Source organism: Coenobita brevimanus, chromosome 74, assembly GCF_032717465.1.
Source record: "Coenobita brevimanus isolate Jiangsu-jjx chromosome 74, ASM3271746v2, whole genome shotgun sequence".
NCBI classification, from domain to species: Eukaryota; Metazoa; Arthropoda; class Malacostraca; order Decapoda; family Coenobitidae; genus Coenobita; species Coenobita brevimanus.
In genome coordinates this window covers 3,516,948-3,533,874 of record NC_137027.1, presented here as the reverse complement: position 1 = coordinate 3,533,874, position 16,927 = coordinate 3,516,948, and the positions used below count along the sequence as shown (strand labels likewise).

Below are 16,927 nucleotides of genomic sequence, written 5' to 3'. Positions count from 1 at the left end.
GTTTCTTACACACTCTCCCAAACTCATCCACCAAGCCTTGCAGCTCCCCTTCGTCTTCACTCAACAACACAGTATCATCTGCAAACAACAGCACAGGGAGTTTCCAAACACTATCCTCTCTTACCAGGGCCACTCCAACATCTACTACCCTACCTTGTACCTCTTTTATTACCCCATCCATGTACAGATTGAACAACCATGGAGACATATCACATCCCTGCTTCAACCCAACTTTCAAAGAGAAAAATTCACTTAGTTCACCATCCACACGCACTGCAGCCTTCACACCATCGTACATACTCTTCACTGCATTCAACAACTTCCCATCTACTCCATATATTCTTAACACTTTCCACAATCCTTGTCTATCCACCCTGTCATATGCTTTCTCCAAATCCATGAAAGCCGCATACAACTTCTTTCCCTTCTCTAGAAACTTTTCCACTAAAGATCTAAGAATGAATATCTGATCTACACAACCTCTTCCCTTCCTAAAGCCTCCCTGTTCTTCTCCAACTAATTTCTCTGTTCTTTCTCTAACTCTGTCAATAAGTATCCTATCATACACTTTTCCTATTATACTAAGAAGACAAATGCCCCTATGATTACCACACACTTCTTTTTCCCCTTTTCTTTTGTACAAGGGAACAATTATACCTGACTTCCAATCCTCCGGGATTCTACCTTCCTCCCAGGCCAATCTGCACATCTTCCACATCCATTCTACTACTATCTCTCCCCCATGCTTCAGCATTTCACCACACACTCCATCAATTCCTGGGGCTTTCCCCGATTTAACTTTCTTCATTGCTTCCACAACTTCTATCCTACTGATTTCTTCTTGTCTTCTCACCTCCCTCCTTCTCCCAGCCATTCCCCAGCCACTTATACTCGCATTACTTCCATCCTCTATGTTCAACAATTCCTTAAAGTGTTCTCTCCATCTGCTCACTTTTTCTCCCTTCTCCACTAGTAATCTACCATTTTTATCTTTCACTCCCCTGCTAACTTCACTTCCACCCTGTCTTACTCTTTTCGCCTCTATCCAGAACATTTTCTTACAGTCCCTCCACTTTACACTCAAATTCCTTCCAAATTCCTCATCCACTCTCTTCTGACTCTCTTACTAATCTTTTCACCTCTCTCTTTCTTTTTACATATAACTCTCTCTTCCGCCTCTCAACTTCTTCCACGCCCCTATTTCTCATCCATTCATTGTATGCTTTCTTCTTTTGTGCCACAGCCTGTCTCACCTCTTCAGTCCACCACGCTGTTCCTTGCACCCCCCTCCGTCTTCTCTTCCTTCCACACACCACATCACATGCTGCACATATTTCTTCTGTAAATATCCTACACACACCTTCCACCTCTCCCATCTGTTCCAGTTTATATTTGCCTAATCGTTCCTCCACTTCTCTCTTATACTCTGCCTTTTTCTCATCCTCTTGTAACCTTTCCACTCTCCTTGCAACTACTCCTTCCTCTCGTCTTTCCCTTCTTCTATTCCTCCATCTTACTTGAATCCTAATTCTGGCCACCACTAAGTAGTGGTCAGAAAGTCCACTCCCCCAACCTCTATAAGCTCTTGCATCAATTACACATCTTCGCATCCTTTCATCCACACACATATAATCAATCATTGCCTTCCCTTCATTCAGTTCACCACCCACCCTTCTCATCACTCGCCATGTATACCTGTGGATCATTTTATGCCTGAAGAGGGTATTGGCTATCACCAACCCCCTCCCAGCACAAATGTCCACTAACGCACTCCTATTCTCATATATCTCAGCAGGCACACCCCACTCACCAACTATTCCATCCACCTTCACATTCCCAACTTTAGTATTCATATCACCGATCAAAAACACTCTCTCATTCCTTCCAAACTTTTCCATGCACACTTCTACATTTGTCCAGAACTCTCCTCTTACTCTTCTAGCCCGATCTTGCGTTGGCGCATACACACACACACTCGCCCACATTTGTATTCCAACTTTCAACTTTACCCACACAATCCTTGACCCAACTGATTCATACTGTCTTATGCTCTTCTTCCATCTTTTACCCACAACTATACATACTCCTTCCTTTGGCCTCTCATTCTCACCTACTCCTGCACATATACCCCATCCATACTCCCATTCTCTCACACTTTCTCCTCTCCATTTTGTTTCAGTTATCATCCTTAGGTCTTTAGTGGAAAAGTTTCTAAAGAAGAGATAGAAGTTGTATGTGGCCTTCATGGATATGGAGAAGGCATATGACAGTGTGGATAGACAAGGAATGTGGAAAGTATTAAGAATATGTGGAGTAAATGGGAAGTTGCTGAATGCCGTGAAGTGTATGCACAACGGTGCTAAGGCTGTAGTGCGTGTCGACAGTGAACTGAGTGAATTTTTCTATCTGAATGTTGGATTGAAACAGGGATGTATAATGTCTCCATGGATGTTCAATCTGTATATGGATGGGGTTATAAAAGAGGTACAAGGTAGGGCAGTGGATGTTGGAGTGGCCCTAATGAGAGAGGGCAGCGTTTGGAAACTTCCTGTATTGTTGTTTGCAGATGATACTGTATTATAAAGTGAAGATGAAGGGGAACTGCAAGGCTTAGTGAATGAGTTTGGGAGCGTGTGTAAGACATGGAATCTAAAGGTGAATGTAAGGAAGAGTAAACTTATGGTCTTTGAGAAAAATGAAGTCACAGTGTACAGCGAGGCTGGATGATGATTAAAATGAGTGCGTTTCAGTACTTGGGTAGTGTGATTATTAAGGACAGAAGTTTCGAGGATGCAGCGCTCGAAAGGGTGCAACAAGAAAGGTTGCTGGTTCTTTGAAAGGAGTGATAAGAAATAGGGAAGTGAGCATGGAAGTAAAAAAGTCACTTCATATTAGTACTGTGACACCATCTCTAACATATGGACGTGAAGCTTGGACCTTGTTAGAAAGACACACGTCAAGAGTGAGAGCAGTGAAAATGAGTTACTTGAGAGGAGCATGTGGAGTTAACATGAAGAGACTGACAAATGAGGAAGTGAAAGAGCGTTGCGGTGTGAGTATGGATGTGATAGTGTTAGGAGAAACACACTGAGGTGGTTTGGCCTTGTGGAGAGGACGAAGAATGGAAGACTAACAAGGAGAATGTATGTGAGTGCGGTGGAGGGGTGAACAGGGAAGGGGGAGGCCAAGGATGAGATGGATGGAGTGGAGAGGTGTATGAGAGAAGAGTGTGAGCTGCGAGGAGTTCAGTGAAATGGCGGGAAACAGGGCGACATGGAGGCGATTTGTTTGTGGCCACCCCTTACAGGACTGAGGCGTCTGGCAGTAGACAGTGTAAGTGGAAAGTGCTTAATACTTACAGTAGGTTCGGCACTTTTCGGGTAGAGTTTTGAAAGTGACATATATATTTATGCCATCTGACAACTAACCATCAAGGAAAATGCAAGACAATAATAAATTTTGCAGTGTACTGCCAATATATATATATATATATATATATATATATATATATACACACACACACACACAACATCCGTACATATCCCTGTATGACGCTACTTTCACGCATTCACACGGTGGTTGAGGCGGTGACTGGAAAATGCATTCAAAGCACACATCCACAAGAGTATAAGGTTATAAATTCCGTAGAGTAGGGACGGTTTACGCCCTCTTGCAGTCAAAACAGGCAGGGTGAACATCAAAGAACGAATCCGTCAGTCTCCACACTTCCTCGGCCTGATGAAGAATAACGGAACATAGCAGCGGCCACAATGACCAGGCAGATACACGTAAAAGTAGAAACTGACGAGCCAGTCACGCAAGGCAGGACCAAGTAGGCTCAGCACATGAGATGCCAGATCGAGATCCCATCAGTATCACTGGAACATTTGTACTATCTCCAACACACCCGACCAGGCTCTGCATGTCGAGGAGTATGGTCGCCATAGACACAGGAAACACAGGGCACCTCACTGATCCGCCAACTTCAGGCCAGGCTTCAAACCTAAGTTCCGCCCCCCACACTGTACAAAAAATTAAATTCAAATAATACCAAGCACCACAATCACACCATATGTCACTGACAAGTAACCAGTGTCTGTTACACTCGCTCACCAAATAGGCCCACAAATCCCCATATATGTGCTCATCAGCTCGAAGCTCTGATCCTGATTCAACTGAGTATGTGCTGACTTACCCTGACGGCCAGATAGATACATAGATTTTTAAAAATAAAACTCAGGATTTTTCTTTACTATCAACCAAACATCCTTACGACTCTACTGTCTCTATTCAGAATACTCTGACGTTTCCTTTCAGAGACTCATGCCTACCTACAATTAAATGCACTAAACTCTGATACAGAAACTCACAGTCTTCCACTCTTCACTTTTTGATAACCACTCGGTGACAATCTCCTCGTTTTTCATAATTATCCAGAAAAAATTTAGTTTCAAGATTAGGGGTGTTCAAGCCCTCTTTATTGTTATTTGGGACGTGGGACCCTGTTCCTTGGCGTGGTGGTGCCACGAAAGAACACAAAAAGATGGATATGGCATGGCAATGGCATGAGAGAAAAACCAAGACCAACCCCCAGTAGGTCGGGGGAATAAAATCATTTGGCCATTCATCGCCCTCAAGAATATCAGGGTCCGTCGGGAACACAAAGTGGTCCACTTAAAGGCATATGGCCCATTTGATGGCCGAAAAGACAGAGCAGCCGGAATGAATGAAATGCGAGTTTGTGTAATTCTTCCCAAGTATTTAGTTTACAGGTACCAGTACAGTACATTGTATTCCTTTTTTTTTATGTTCATCCTTTTCCTTCCTTCCCTCCTCCCCGCCCCTGCATCTGCTCTTCTTCTTTCTACCCCCCCTCCTCCTTTTACTCCTCCCCTTCTCCCTTTTCCTCCTTCGCCTTTCTCCTCCTCCTCCATCCTCCTCACTCACATCATCTCCTGCTTCTCTTTCCTTCTCTACCTCCTCCTCTTTTTCCATGTTCCCTCTCCTCCCCTTTATCCTCCTTCTCCTATTCATTCATCCCCTCCTCCTACTCCTTCCTCTTCCTTCTCCTCCATCCTCCCCCTCCCCCCTCCTTTTCATTTTCTTCCTCTCCTCCCCCCTTTGCCCTTCCTCCTTCCTCCACTTTTTCCTCCTCCTCTCCTCCCTCTGTTTCACCTCTTCTTTCCTCTTCTCCTGTTCCTCCTCCAAACCACCACCAAACAGAAACCCTCCTTACCCCTACCACCACTCGGCCAGCCACCCTACTACCACACTAACCCTCCCCCTTACCACAAACAACCTGCCACCTTACATACACTGTCTTGTATCTTAGATTCTGCTATTCCTCATCCTGCCCATACTGTCTACCTACCTTGGCACACCCTTCCCTCTACCCTGCCTTGCCTTGCCTTTCCCTCCATCCTGTCCTGCCTTGCCTTTCCCTCTACCCTGTCCTGCCTTGCCTTTCCATCTGCCCTGTCCTGCCTTGCCTTTCCATCTGCCCTGTCCTGCCTTGCCTTTCCATCTGCCCTGTCCTGCCTTGCCTTTCCATCTGCCCTGTCCTGCCTTGCCTTTCCATCTGCCCTGTCCTGCCTTGCCTTTCCCTCTACCCTGCCCTACCTTGCCTTTCCTTCTACCCTGTCCTGCCTTGCCTTTCCATATACCCTGCCCTAGCCTTCCCTTTCCCTCTACCCTACCCTGCCTTGCCCTTCCCTCGACCTGCCCTACCTTGCCCTTCTCTCGATTTGCCCTGCTTGCTCTTCCCTCTACCCTGCTCTGCTCGTCCTTCTACCCTTTTTATTTAATACAATGAAGAAGGGTGTGAGTTGGGAGCAGGGCAGTGAAATGGCGGGGGACAGGGCGACTTGGAGGCGATTTGTTTGTGGCCACCCCAAACGGGATTGAGGCGTCTGGCAATAGATAGATAGAAGAAGGAGAAAAAACAAAAACAATACAACAGAGCCAAATTCAAGAACCGTTCATTTCGAGATGCCTGGACACAATGCGTTTGAAAGACTGGAGATCATAGGAAGTAGGAAATACAGACAGAGGGAGACAATTCCAGAGCTGACCTCTTGCATAAATGAAGGAATGAGGGTAACGGTTAACTCTTGCACTAGAGAGCTGGGCAGAAAAGGGATGAGAGTATGAAGGACTGGAAGCATCGGTTAACTCTTGCATTAGAAAGCTGGACAGAAAAGGGATGAGAGTACGAAGGACTGGGAGTAACGGTTAACTCTTGCATTAGAGAGTTGGACAGAAAAGGGATGAGAGCTTGTTGCTAGACGGGTGCTACGTGCCCGTGGCCATATTTCCATTCTGTATAGGTATGCTTCTCAGTATCACAGCCAGCCACCTCAGCCAAGCAGCCCTGCTAGGATACGTTAGGTTTAGACAGGTCTCGTAACGCTAGTAATTTTGCCTGGGAAACACACTGAGCATATTTTAGAGAAAAACCTCTGGTTGACTGGGAACGACGGGGCGAGCGTCGTTCCTGGCTGAGGGTTCCCAGAGGTGAGACGAGTACGCATACGGAACGGAAATATGTCAACCGTCGTAGTGGTGGAGGGGTGCAAGCAGATAGTTCCGAGGAGCAGTGACCATTGAAGTAGAGATACTGTTATGGTAGGTGTTTTTTAGGTCGACTTCTCGTCCTAGGAGCACTAGCTACTGAGCGGGGTTCTCTCTCGAGACCGGAACTAGAATACACTAGAGGAACAGGGCATAAAAACTCGGCAGGCCAACCTTACACTTACATTGCCTTAAATATGATCCTTTATAATATACAACTAGTGGTAGGTGGTGGCTACCATCATCCACTCACTTGATGTAGTGCTGCCTACTTATTCCTTAGCCTTTATTATTTTTTTCTGTGCCTGCCCTCCTCTCTTCCTGTTTCTCCCATCTTTCCTGTCACTTCTTACTGCTTCTCTTTCCTTTACAGGTGGCTTTACATTGAGTGACAGGCCAAATGGTTTCCTGTAAGCCAAGAAACCATTTACAACGCTGGGTGGTAACCATATAACCAAACCATACGTGCTCCCTACGTGTCAGCAAGTGGGTTGGTGAAGGGTTAGTGCCCCTCCCCGTAAAACAAATAACTCAAAGTCAAATGGCCACCCCTTCCAGGATTATGGCGTCTGGCAATAGACAGAGACTATATATATATATATATATATATATATATATATATATATATACAGTACAGTTAAGTATGGACACTGTCAGGCTTCAATACACAACAATAATATACAATGCAGGTAAGTATGGACACTGTCAGGCTTCACCATACAACAATAATACACAGTACAGGGAAATATGGACACTGTCAGGTTTGTCTTGGGATACTGGGGCCTGGGCTGGATACAGGTGGCGCTCGGGCGTGGGAGGCAGGTCGTCAGGTGTGCCCTTCCGTAGGGGGCACAGAACTACTGCCAGAGGTGACGTCGTCCAGATGGGGCTGTTGGTTGGCGTACAAAGACGCCCTTCCCTGGTGGGGCCTCGACCTGGGAGGTGGCCCTCTGGACTGGGGCCAAACAGGGCCAACAGGTGTGCCTGCCTTCACTTGCTCCTGGCGGAGGGTCGTCTGCAGGTGGGGCTCGAGAGGCCCCGCCCCGGGGTCCTGGAAGCGTCCCTGGGTGACTGAAGGCTGCGGTCTCCACTGGGTTGGACTGCCCTCAGGGGCTGCCTAGAGCGTCCCTTCCTCATGGCGTCTGTCAGCAGCAAGCGTCGTCCAGGAGCGGCCTGTAGGGCAGGGATCCCCGGGCCCAGGAGAGGTCCTTGCCACCACTCCTTGAACTGCAACTCCTCTGGGGGGCTGCACCTGTGAGGAGAGAGAGAGAGAGACGTCCCACTCAGCCTTCGGATGGATGGTGGGCAGAGCCAGGGACTTACTCTGAAGGGGTAGTCTCAGGGGCCATGGATGAAGGGTGTACGGTGGCCATCCCCTCCCCAGTGCGTACAGTGGCTGTCACCGCAGTTCCACAAACCCTAGAGACAACAGCTGAAGGACGACAGTGGCTGTCCCTTCCCCGGTGCGTATGGTGGCTGTCACTGCGGTGCTGTTCCCTAAGGAGGAGGCACACAAAGGGCATACAGTGGCCGTCACCATGGTTCTGCCTCTGCCTGGCTTACCAGCCGACAAGCATACAGTGACCATCACGTCCTGCCAGGTGCGTACAGTGGCCGTCATCGCAGGGCTGGTTCCAGGGGTGGCTGCAGCCAACATGCGTACATTGGCCATCACGTCCTGCCCAGTGCGTACAGTGGCCATCACTGTGAGGCTGCAGGAGGCAACAGCTGAGGAGGGTACGGTGGCCGTCCCTTCCCCGGTGTGTACAGTGGCCATCACCGCGGTGTTGCTTGGGACTGACCAGAGACAAGTCCCACCCCGATCCTGGCAAAGGCTGGCCTGGCTGAGATGTCGTTGGCCGAGACTGCTCTCCTGCTGGCGGCCGTTTTGAGGGGAAGAGGGGCGTAGGGCTGTGGGACACCTAGGCCCATCTTGCTCAGGCCTGGTGCTCTCTCTATATGCCCCTCAGTGGTCTCCTGGGGAGGGTGTGGGGCCGTGGGTCCTTCCTGGAGTGGGTGCTGCAACACCCCTCTCTGGGTTTCCCGTGGGGGCAGGCATTTCAGATAGAAAAGAGATAAAGATGCAACTGTGCGGTGAAGAGGCAGCAGTTGGAGGAAGCCAGCAAAGAGGAGGAGAGTTAATGAAACAAAAAGCCTTTCACTCCACTTTGCTGAGAAGAGCTGTGTGTGGGGAGCCTCCCCAAACATGAGAGTTGTACTCTACATTAGGGCGAACTAAATCCATGTATAAAGGCAACAACTGTCCTGCCTAACTCTTCCCTCCACCCTGTCCTGCCCTACTCATCCTGTCCCTGTCCTACCCTTCCTTATACTCTGTCCTGGGGGCAGGGTGGCTCAGTGGTAGAGGGTGGACTCGGGATCCGGGGGTCATGAGTTCGAGCTACGCCCGGTAGCCACCATGCGTAGCTCCCTCCGGGCTATATGATCTAATAAGGTCTAGCTCTGCATAACATTGCCTTTTTCTATTCTGTCCTGTCCTACTCTTCCCTCTACCATGACCAGTTCTGCCATTCCCTATACCCTGACCTGCCCAAAGTAGTTTGGACTTGACATCCCCAAACCCTTTTTGTTGGAAAGTTAATCAACCTCCCCCTCCCCCCCCCCGGCATTGAAATACAAATGTTAAATGGTTACGACCATGGAGGCATAATAGGGAGGCAGCTTGTCGGTCATCCTCTATCAGTGCAAGTGAAGCCGGTGGGCGGGAGGGTGTGGGAGATTGACTCAAAACATTGTGGTTTAGCAAGGCAACTTATTACATTTAGTTGCTTTCTGTTTTTCACCAGGCACAAAAATTTGGAGAAATATTATATGATATGCAAGGTATAAATAAAGACTTTCCTCGTCAATGATACATGAAATACCACAAACGACAACGCACCACTGGAATGGCGCAACCCCCACCCCAGGGGGAGACCACGGAGGGACTCCAAAGGCCCGCGCACTACCCAGGCAGTATGGGCCTATGTCCACTACTACTTTGCGTCCTTATTCCTCGCAATGGACACAACCAGGAGTATGTACTGTGAGGGCATTACCCTCCAGCTGAACCAGTCCTCGCCAGGTTAGGGGTGGGACAGATTCTTCAGTCCCAGACAGCACCCACGTGACAGCCACTAGCCACACAAGTGTAGAGACGGCCACTAGCCACTCGCTAGCTGCACCCCCCCCCTCTGCAGGGACAAGTGACGGCCATTAGCCGCACTTGTGGAGAGACAGCCACTAGCTGCTCCCCTCCTGCAGCTGCTACAGAGAGTGAGACCTCGGTGATGGCCATTAGTCGCACCAGCAGGAAGGTGACGGCCATTAGTCGCACCAGCAGGAAGGTGACGGCCATTAGTCGCACTGTGCCTGCCATCTCCTTTCCTCCCAGGACCTCAGTGACGGCCATAAGCTGCACCAGCAAACAGGTGACGGCCATTAGGCACACTCAGATCAGAGCCCACCAGGAGAACAGGGCCCCAGCGATGGCCACTAGCCATGCTGGAGGACGGGCGAAGACCACTAGCCGCGCCTCCCCTCACAGGAACTTGGCAACGGCCGTTAGCCGCACCTATGGACAGGTGACAGCCATCAGCCGCAACTCGCCCTCAGTCCTGCCATGAAGTCGGGCCCCGATGACGGCCATTAACCGCACCAACAGGAGGAGGGATGGCCACTAGCTGCCCTACCCCTATTGCCCTTGGGACCTCGACGATGGCCACTAGTCGCATCAGGGAGAGATCACCCACCACCCATCTCTCACCTCCAGTGACTTCCCCCTCGGAGGATATCCCTCACCCCGCCCTTCCTGTGGCCAAGTGGATCGCCCCTCCTGTTCTCCCCACAGAAGCAACCCCCAGGAGGAACCACCCTGTCTGGAGAAGGGCTGGCAAAGCCCCATCATGACCCCAGGAGTAAGAGCAGTTCAGCCGGCACCCAGGCGAGACCACCTGCTGCCAGATTCCTGGAGGAAAGGACGCCGCAGCCCACACCTGACGGCAACCCAACCCGAGGTAGACTGCAGTCCTCAGGCTCCCCGAGCAGCCCCTCGAAACCCCGGGTGTGACCTTCCCAGCCCCAAAGGCCAACGACCCTCTCTCCGGGGCAGATGCAGACCAGCATGCCTGCTCTCCCTATTTGGCCCCAGTCCTAGGTACCAAATGCCCCACCGAGGCCTTACAAGAGAAGGGCCTCTCTCCATGCCACCCAGCAGCCCACTCTAGACGATGCAGACCCTGAGGATGGTCCCGTGCCGTCTAAGGGAAGGCACATCTGACGGGGCCCCTCCCACACCTGGCCAACACCTGTAAGAGCCCAGGAATACTGCAGCCCTGCGTAAGCCCTCCTGTCCCGAGGTCAACTTCCGACAGTGTACTTTGGACAGCATATTGTGTGACAGTGTATTGTGTCCCTGTTATTGTATAAACCCTCCTGTCCTGTGATTGACTTTGTACCCACACAGTGTTTTGTGTCTTTGTCATATTTGCATTGTATCTGTTTGTTTCTGAATTTGAGAAAATACACGTGTAAGGATGTTGCCCAGAGTTTTTATGCCCTGCTCCTCTCGTAGTGTATTCTAGTTCCGGTCTCGGAAGAGGACCCCGGCTCCGTAGCTAGTGTTCTTAAGACGAGGAGTCGACCTAAAAACACCTACCATAACAATACAGATCCCTGAAAAACCCAACAGACACCACGGAAAGGAACAATCACTAGTGCCTTCTGAAGGTACCAGTACTGGTATCAACATAACAATTCTACTGCTGTTAACAGAATCCAGTTTAACAGTGGTGCTGGTACCTCCCGTTTGGCTGAGCTTTTCCTGGGCAATTTAGTTTTCTTCTGTAAATATGATGGAAAACCGGCAAACACACTTGGTATCACACTTTCCCTTAATTTAACACAGTGCGGTGTGGTCCTGTCAAAATCCTATTAAAATGTTGAGAACCAAGAGCTGCTGATTAAGAAGGATTAAAATCCTTCCTACGTGTTGCCTCTAGCCACTTCTTGCGAAAAATTTCATCTCTTGGAAACCTACTAGATAAAATACTGTACAAGCAAATAAGTTTTTTGTCGACAGTACCAAATATGGGGTCAATTCAGATTTCCCTGCCCCAAGTCAAATGATACCAGTTCTAATTAATTAAGTTATCAATTCTAATTCATTTGCACGAAAAAATTTATTGATTCCTGTTCAGTTAAATTCACCATAGCTTAAATTTCAAGTTGCCTAGGCTACATATTTTTGTCTATTCCACCTCAATGAAATTCACTCAAGGTTGTAATTCTCCTTACCTCCGGCATATCACTGATAAAGGATAGCCAAGACAGAAACCCTTGATAGTTTTTTTGTCTATATTAAATCAATGACTGATATAAAATAACTTATTGTATGAAAAAGTTGGTCATTATTAGACATTACATACCGTACCTTTTAACACATGGGATGTCTAGTTTATACCTGTAGCTACCTGTTGGCATTTTTGTCTGAATTACACCAATGACTGATATATAACAACTCTTACAGTATGAAAAATTTGGTCATTATTAGACATTACATACCTTTTAAATCAAGTGGATGGGCTGAAGTTAAATAGCTTAGGCTAAGATTAGATCAGACTAGGTGAATTGGGTTTGGTAAGGTTAGGTTGGGATGAGCTGGGTTAAGCTGGCTTGGGGTGAATAAAATTAGATGGGTTAATTTAGTGCCTGGTTAAGATAAACTAGGCCAGGCTGGGCTAGGTGAGTTAGATTAAGTTAACGCTGGGTTAGGTGATTCGGTTAGGTTAGGCTAGGTTGCCTAGGTTATAAAGACTAATTTGGGATAGGCTATGCGGATTAGGTTAAGTGTTTGAGACAGCAGCATATTCTAAGCCTAGCCTACTTATTGGCCGACCGACCACAACGCGGAAGCACTTTGCCGGTATTCTTTATTCCCCCCCCCCTCCAAATTTGGAATATTTAGTATCAGCACTGGCGTCTAAACTGAATGTAGATTATTCGAGGTTGCTAAAGTCTTAAAAAACATCAGTACCGAAACACCAGACCATAAATGATCAAAGAAAATGCGTGAAAAAGAACCCAACGTGACAGTTTTAAGCCCATTTCTAAGAAACCATTTCCTTATTTTACCTAGTAGCTTTACCTTTGGAATGTTACAGAGTCCTGTCGATCCCTCTGCGTACACTCAAAAGCAGAACAAGCAGGCATGTTGAATGGTTACACAAAAAATAATGAAGAGTTCCACTCTCAGCTGACGTTTGTTTTGAGTTAAAGGGGGGCGGGGGTCTTCAACGCGCTGGCTTCAAGTCATGTGACCTCATACCGACTCTTCCCATAATATAACCTCCATGGTTACGACCAAAAGCACAGCATGCATTGCTACATTAATTACCACACGACATTGGAACAGGTTGACAATAATATTATTGTGTTTTAATAACATACAGTAGTTGTTTTAGCTGACTTGTCGCTAAATCGAGCGAATTTAAAAAATGATTTGGAGGATATTATTTTTTTTTTATTTTACTCTATCTGCCGGCTTTTAAATTCCTGTCTGGTGTGTTTTGCGTAATTTCCCCTAATCTGACGGGATTTTACTACTTTTGGTATCAGCCTAGCGGATTCCTAGAATTTCTATTAACAAATTGGCATCACTGGGCTTTAAATACGTCTGCTAATGTTTGCGTACTTTCGGGTCTCGGGTGTTGTGAGAGATTCCCCGTACTGGCATATTTACGGAAATAACATCAGATGCCTCTGCTGACCGTCTCCATCGACTGAAGAATGTGTTAAGAAATCAAGGAGCACATAGTCGCAGGTACAATACACCGGACAAGTGGTAACAAATCTGGCTAGGCTGGTGCACTTACTGTGTGTATGCATGTATGGAATTTTGGCAGGTTTGGTATATCACCTGATCAGCTTCAATACGGCCAGTCAGGTAAGGCAAGATTTCTACATTGACTTCTTTTAGCCCTGAGGCTTAATTTTGGTGGCAAGTAATAATTTAACTTTGAAAGAATGCTTGAAATTCGTTGAGTGAATATTGGTTTCATTGTTTACAGGTATAGGCCTACTCTATTAAGATAATGACAAATATGCAGTTGTTTTTATTACTTTAAAACTGTAACATGAGTAAGGTAATGTAGTTTCCAGTGATTCAGCAGTATACTTTAAGGTGGTGTAGAGCCACCTCTTAAGTATATAAAAATGCAAGGCTGTGCACATGGGGGGGTTGGGGGTTTATCTCCCCCATTTGGAAAGAATGAAAAGAATACAAAAACATAGCTTGCTAAATTAATTAAATCCTGTTAAGAATCTGGAGTTACATGGAGGGACGGACTGATAAATGAGGAAGTGAAGGAGCACTGTGGTGTGGATGTGGATGTGATAGAAAACGTTAGGAGAAATACATTGAGGTAGTTTGGTCATGTGGAGAAGGCGGAGAGCAAGAGACTAACAAGGAGAGTATGTGAATGAGATGGAGGGGGGGAGAGGGAGGGGGAGGCTGAGGATGAGATGGGGGGATGGAGTGGAGAGGTAAATGAAAGAGGAGGGGTGTTTGATGGAAGCAAGGCAGAGAAGTGGCATTGGACAGGGTGACATGGAGGCAATTTGTTTGTGATCACCCCTTATAGGATTGAGGCATCTGGCAATATGTATTAGAATGTTATGAGATAAAAAAAAAAATATTAGAAAAAGCTAAAAAGTTCAGTAAAATTATGGTTTCATCCAAAAACAGATTTACAATATTTTTATCTGTCTTTTCGGTATTTTAGACAATTCAAAAACACTGTTCTATGGCATTTTTGTCACAAATTATTTTTATTTTACTCATGATGATAACCTAACCTTCAAGAGTGATATAAAAATAATTGGCAACAAAAATGCCATAGAAGAAAAGTGTCAGAATTATCTAAAATACCAAAAAAGTGGATCAGAGTCTTGTAATATTCTGTTTTTTGGCTGAAACTATAATATGTAATACCAAAAGTTCCACAAAATCTAAGAAAGAACGAATTAAGAAGTTTCACGAAGGTCCTAGAATGTTCTTGTTACTGAAGAGAATAAATGGAAAGTCATGGAAGGCTATTGAATAAGAAGTTTGTAGAACATAGTGGAAATTTCTAGAATGTTTCACAAGGGTATATAAACGGTACTTCTGTGCAGAGTGAGTTAGTTTATGGCCAGAAATCATTATGTGAAGAAGGGGTTTCTCTTATTTTTCCTGCATTTTTTTAGTGAAAGATGTTAAGTAAGCTACTGAATTCTTTGTTTATCTTGCAAGGTTTTGTAGAGTTCAATTTGTAAATTACTATGAATTTGTACCCTTTCAGTATTTTAGCCAGTTAGAGTAGTGTACCTAAGTTTACGGTACCAGGTATTGTGTTACTTAGTTTAATGGGTAATTAAGGCACTTCAATTGGATTGAGCCTGTGCAGGTTTACATCCAAGGGATGGTTGGGGTTTATTGCTCATGTAATGCCACTTAGGGATGAGTGGGGCTGGTCACACTCATCTTAAATGTAAGGACCAAATTGCCTAGCCCGGGGCTCCTAGGCTCCTTACGGGGCAACATAAGATTAGATGATGAATGAAATTAAGTGAATAAATATTATGAAAAAATACAGTACCATACATTTATATATATACTGTATATTTTTTTCAGACTGCCCCCCCCATTCAAAAATCTTGCACACGGCCCTGAAATATATATCAGTAGTAGTAGTAGCTGTTGTTCCCTAGGCAGTCTGGCCGAACAGCCCCAAGTCCCTTAGGAAGACCATGGCCGAGACAGGGCTTTCCCACAGAGTCTCAAAGAGTGTATGTTGTGTTGTTGGCTAGGTGATTGTGTGCAATGCAGTCTTCCATAATGTGCTTAATAGTATGGGGTGCTGTGTTGCATCCTGGACAGGCATCAGCGACGGAGTCATCCAGCCACTTCTGGTAGCTTAAGAGGGCTGTATGGTGCCCACATCTCAGCCTGGCCAGGTGGACCCTGTCCTCACGAGGGAGATAGGATTCAGAAGGTTGGATGTCAGGAGGCTGTGCATGCAGCTGTGTGTTGTCTTTAAGTGACTGAATGGAGCGGCGAGTGATCTGAGTGTGGATATGCTTTTGGAAGCTGGTCTGAGGTGGGCGAGGGGGGAGAGATGACAGTACTGTATTTGTGTATGGTATCATGTGCTGGGTGTTGTTTTGATGTTCCTTGGTGTGAGTGGATGTGCTGCCATGTAATATAGTGGGTTTGTGGAGGCTGCAGCAAGAAACTGGGTGCCTTTGGTTTCTTGATGTAGGTGGTCTGTGGGTGTAGTAGCTGTGCAGGCTGTGATAAATTTAGGGCCTTGTTCTGTATGGTCTGTAGAGTGTTGTAGTGTGTTTTGGTGAGGTTAGAAGCCCAGGCAGGGCTTGCATAGTTCATCACTGAACGTATGTATTGTTTGTATACTGTGGTGGTGGTGGTTTCTTTGTTGTGTCCGAATGTTGTATGGGCAAGTGACCTCAAAGCATTGAGTCTTGGTGTTTTTTTATTTTTAATGTTTGTGTGATGTGTAAGGATGGAACTTTGGGGGATGAAGTGCGTGAAAGGGTACAGCAGGGAAGGAAGGTTGTTGGTTCACTGATAGCAGTGATGAGAAATAGGGAGGTGAGTATGGAAGTTAAGAAGTCACTGCATGATAGTATTGTGATCCCTACCCTGGCGTATGGAAGCGAGGTGTGGGCCTTGCAAGAGGGGAACAAGTCAAGAGTGAGAGCAGTGGAAATGAGTTACTTGAGAGGAGCATGTGGAGTGACATGGAAGGACAGGTTGATGTATGAAGAAGTGAAGGAACGTTGTGGGGTGGATGTGGATGTGGTTGAGAAGATTAGGAGAAATACACTGAGGTGGTTTGGACATGTGGAGAGAATGGAGAATGAACGACTGACTAAGTGGGTGTATGTAGGTAAGGTGGAGGGAGGGAGAGGGAGGGGTAGACCGAGGATGAGGTGGAGGGATGGAGTTGAGAGGTATATGAGGGAGGGGGGGGGTGAGTCGGGGGAAGGGTAGTCAAATGGTGGGTGACAGAGCAACTTGGAGGCGTTTTGTCTGCGGCCACCCTTTGCGGGATTAGGGCGTCGGGCTATAGATAGATAGATAGATAGATAGTGATGTGTTGTTTAAATGACATTGATGTATTGTATGTTACACCGAGGATTTTGTGTGTGTGTGTGTGTGTGTGTGTGTGGTAGGGGAGTGTTGTATATGGTGAGGTGTGGGATGTGACTGTGTTCTGCTGTCCAGTTTGTAAGAATGGTCACTGTAGATTTGGCTGGGGCTATTTTGAGCCTGTTTGTGGTGAACCATTCGTGTAAT

At 46.7% G+C, this 16,927-nt stretch overlaps 2 protein-coding genes across 2 annotated transcripts in view; both read left to right on the top strand.

Moving 5' to 3' along the window:
* Nucleotides 1–16,927, top strand: part of Snx1 (sorting nexin 1) — a 380,995-nt gene that overhangs the window by 67,743 nt on the left and 296,325 nt on the right. The gene's annotated exons all lie outside the window — the stretch shown is intronic.
* The window catches only part of LOC145407663 (beta-1,4-galactosyltransferase 4-like), a 34,573-nt gene continuing 30,923 nt past the window's right edge, over nucleotides 13,278–16,927 (top strand). Inside the window, exon 1 of the mRNA XM_080278533.1 lies at nucleotides 13,278–13,390. The gene's annotated coding sequence lies outside the window, so the exon portion shown is untranslated. The remainder of the gene's footprint in view (nucleotides 13,391–16,927) is intronic.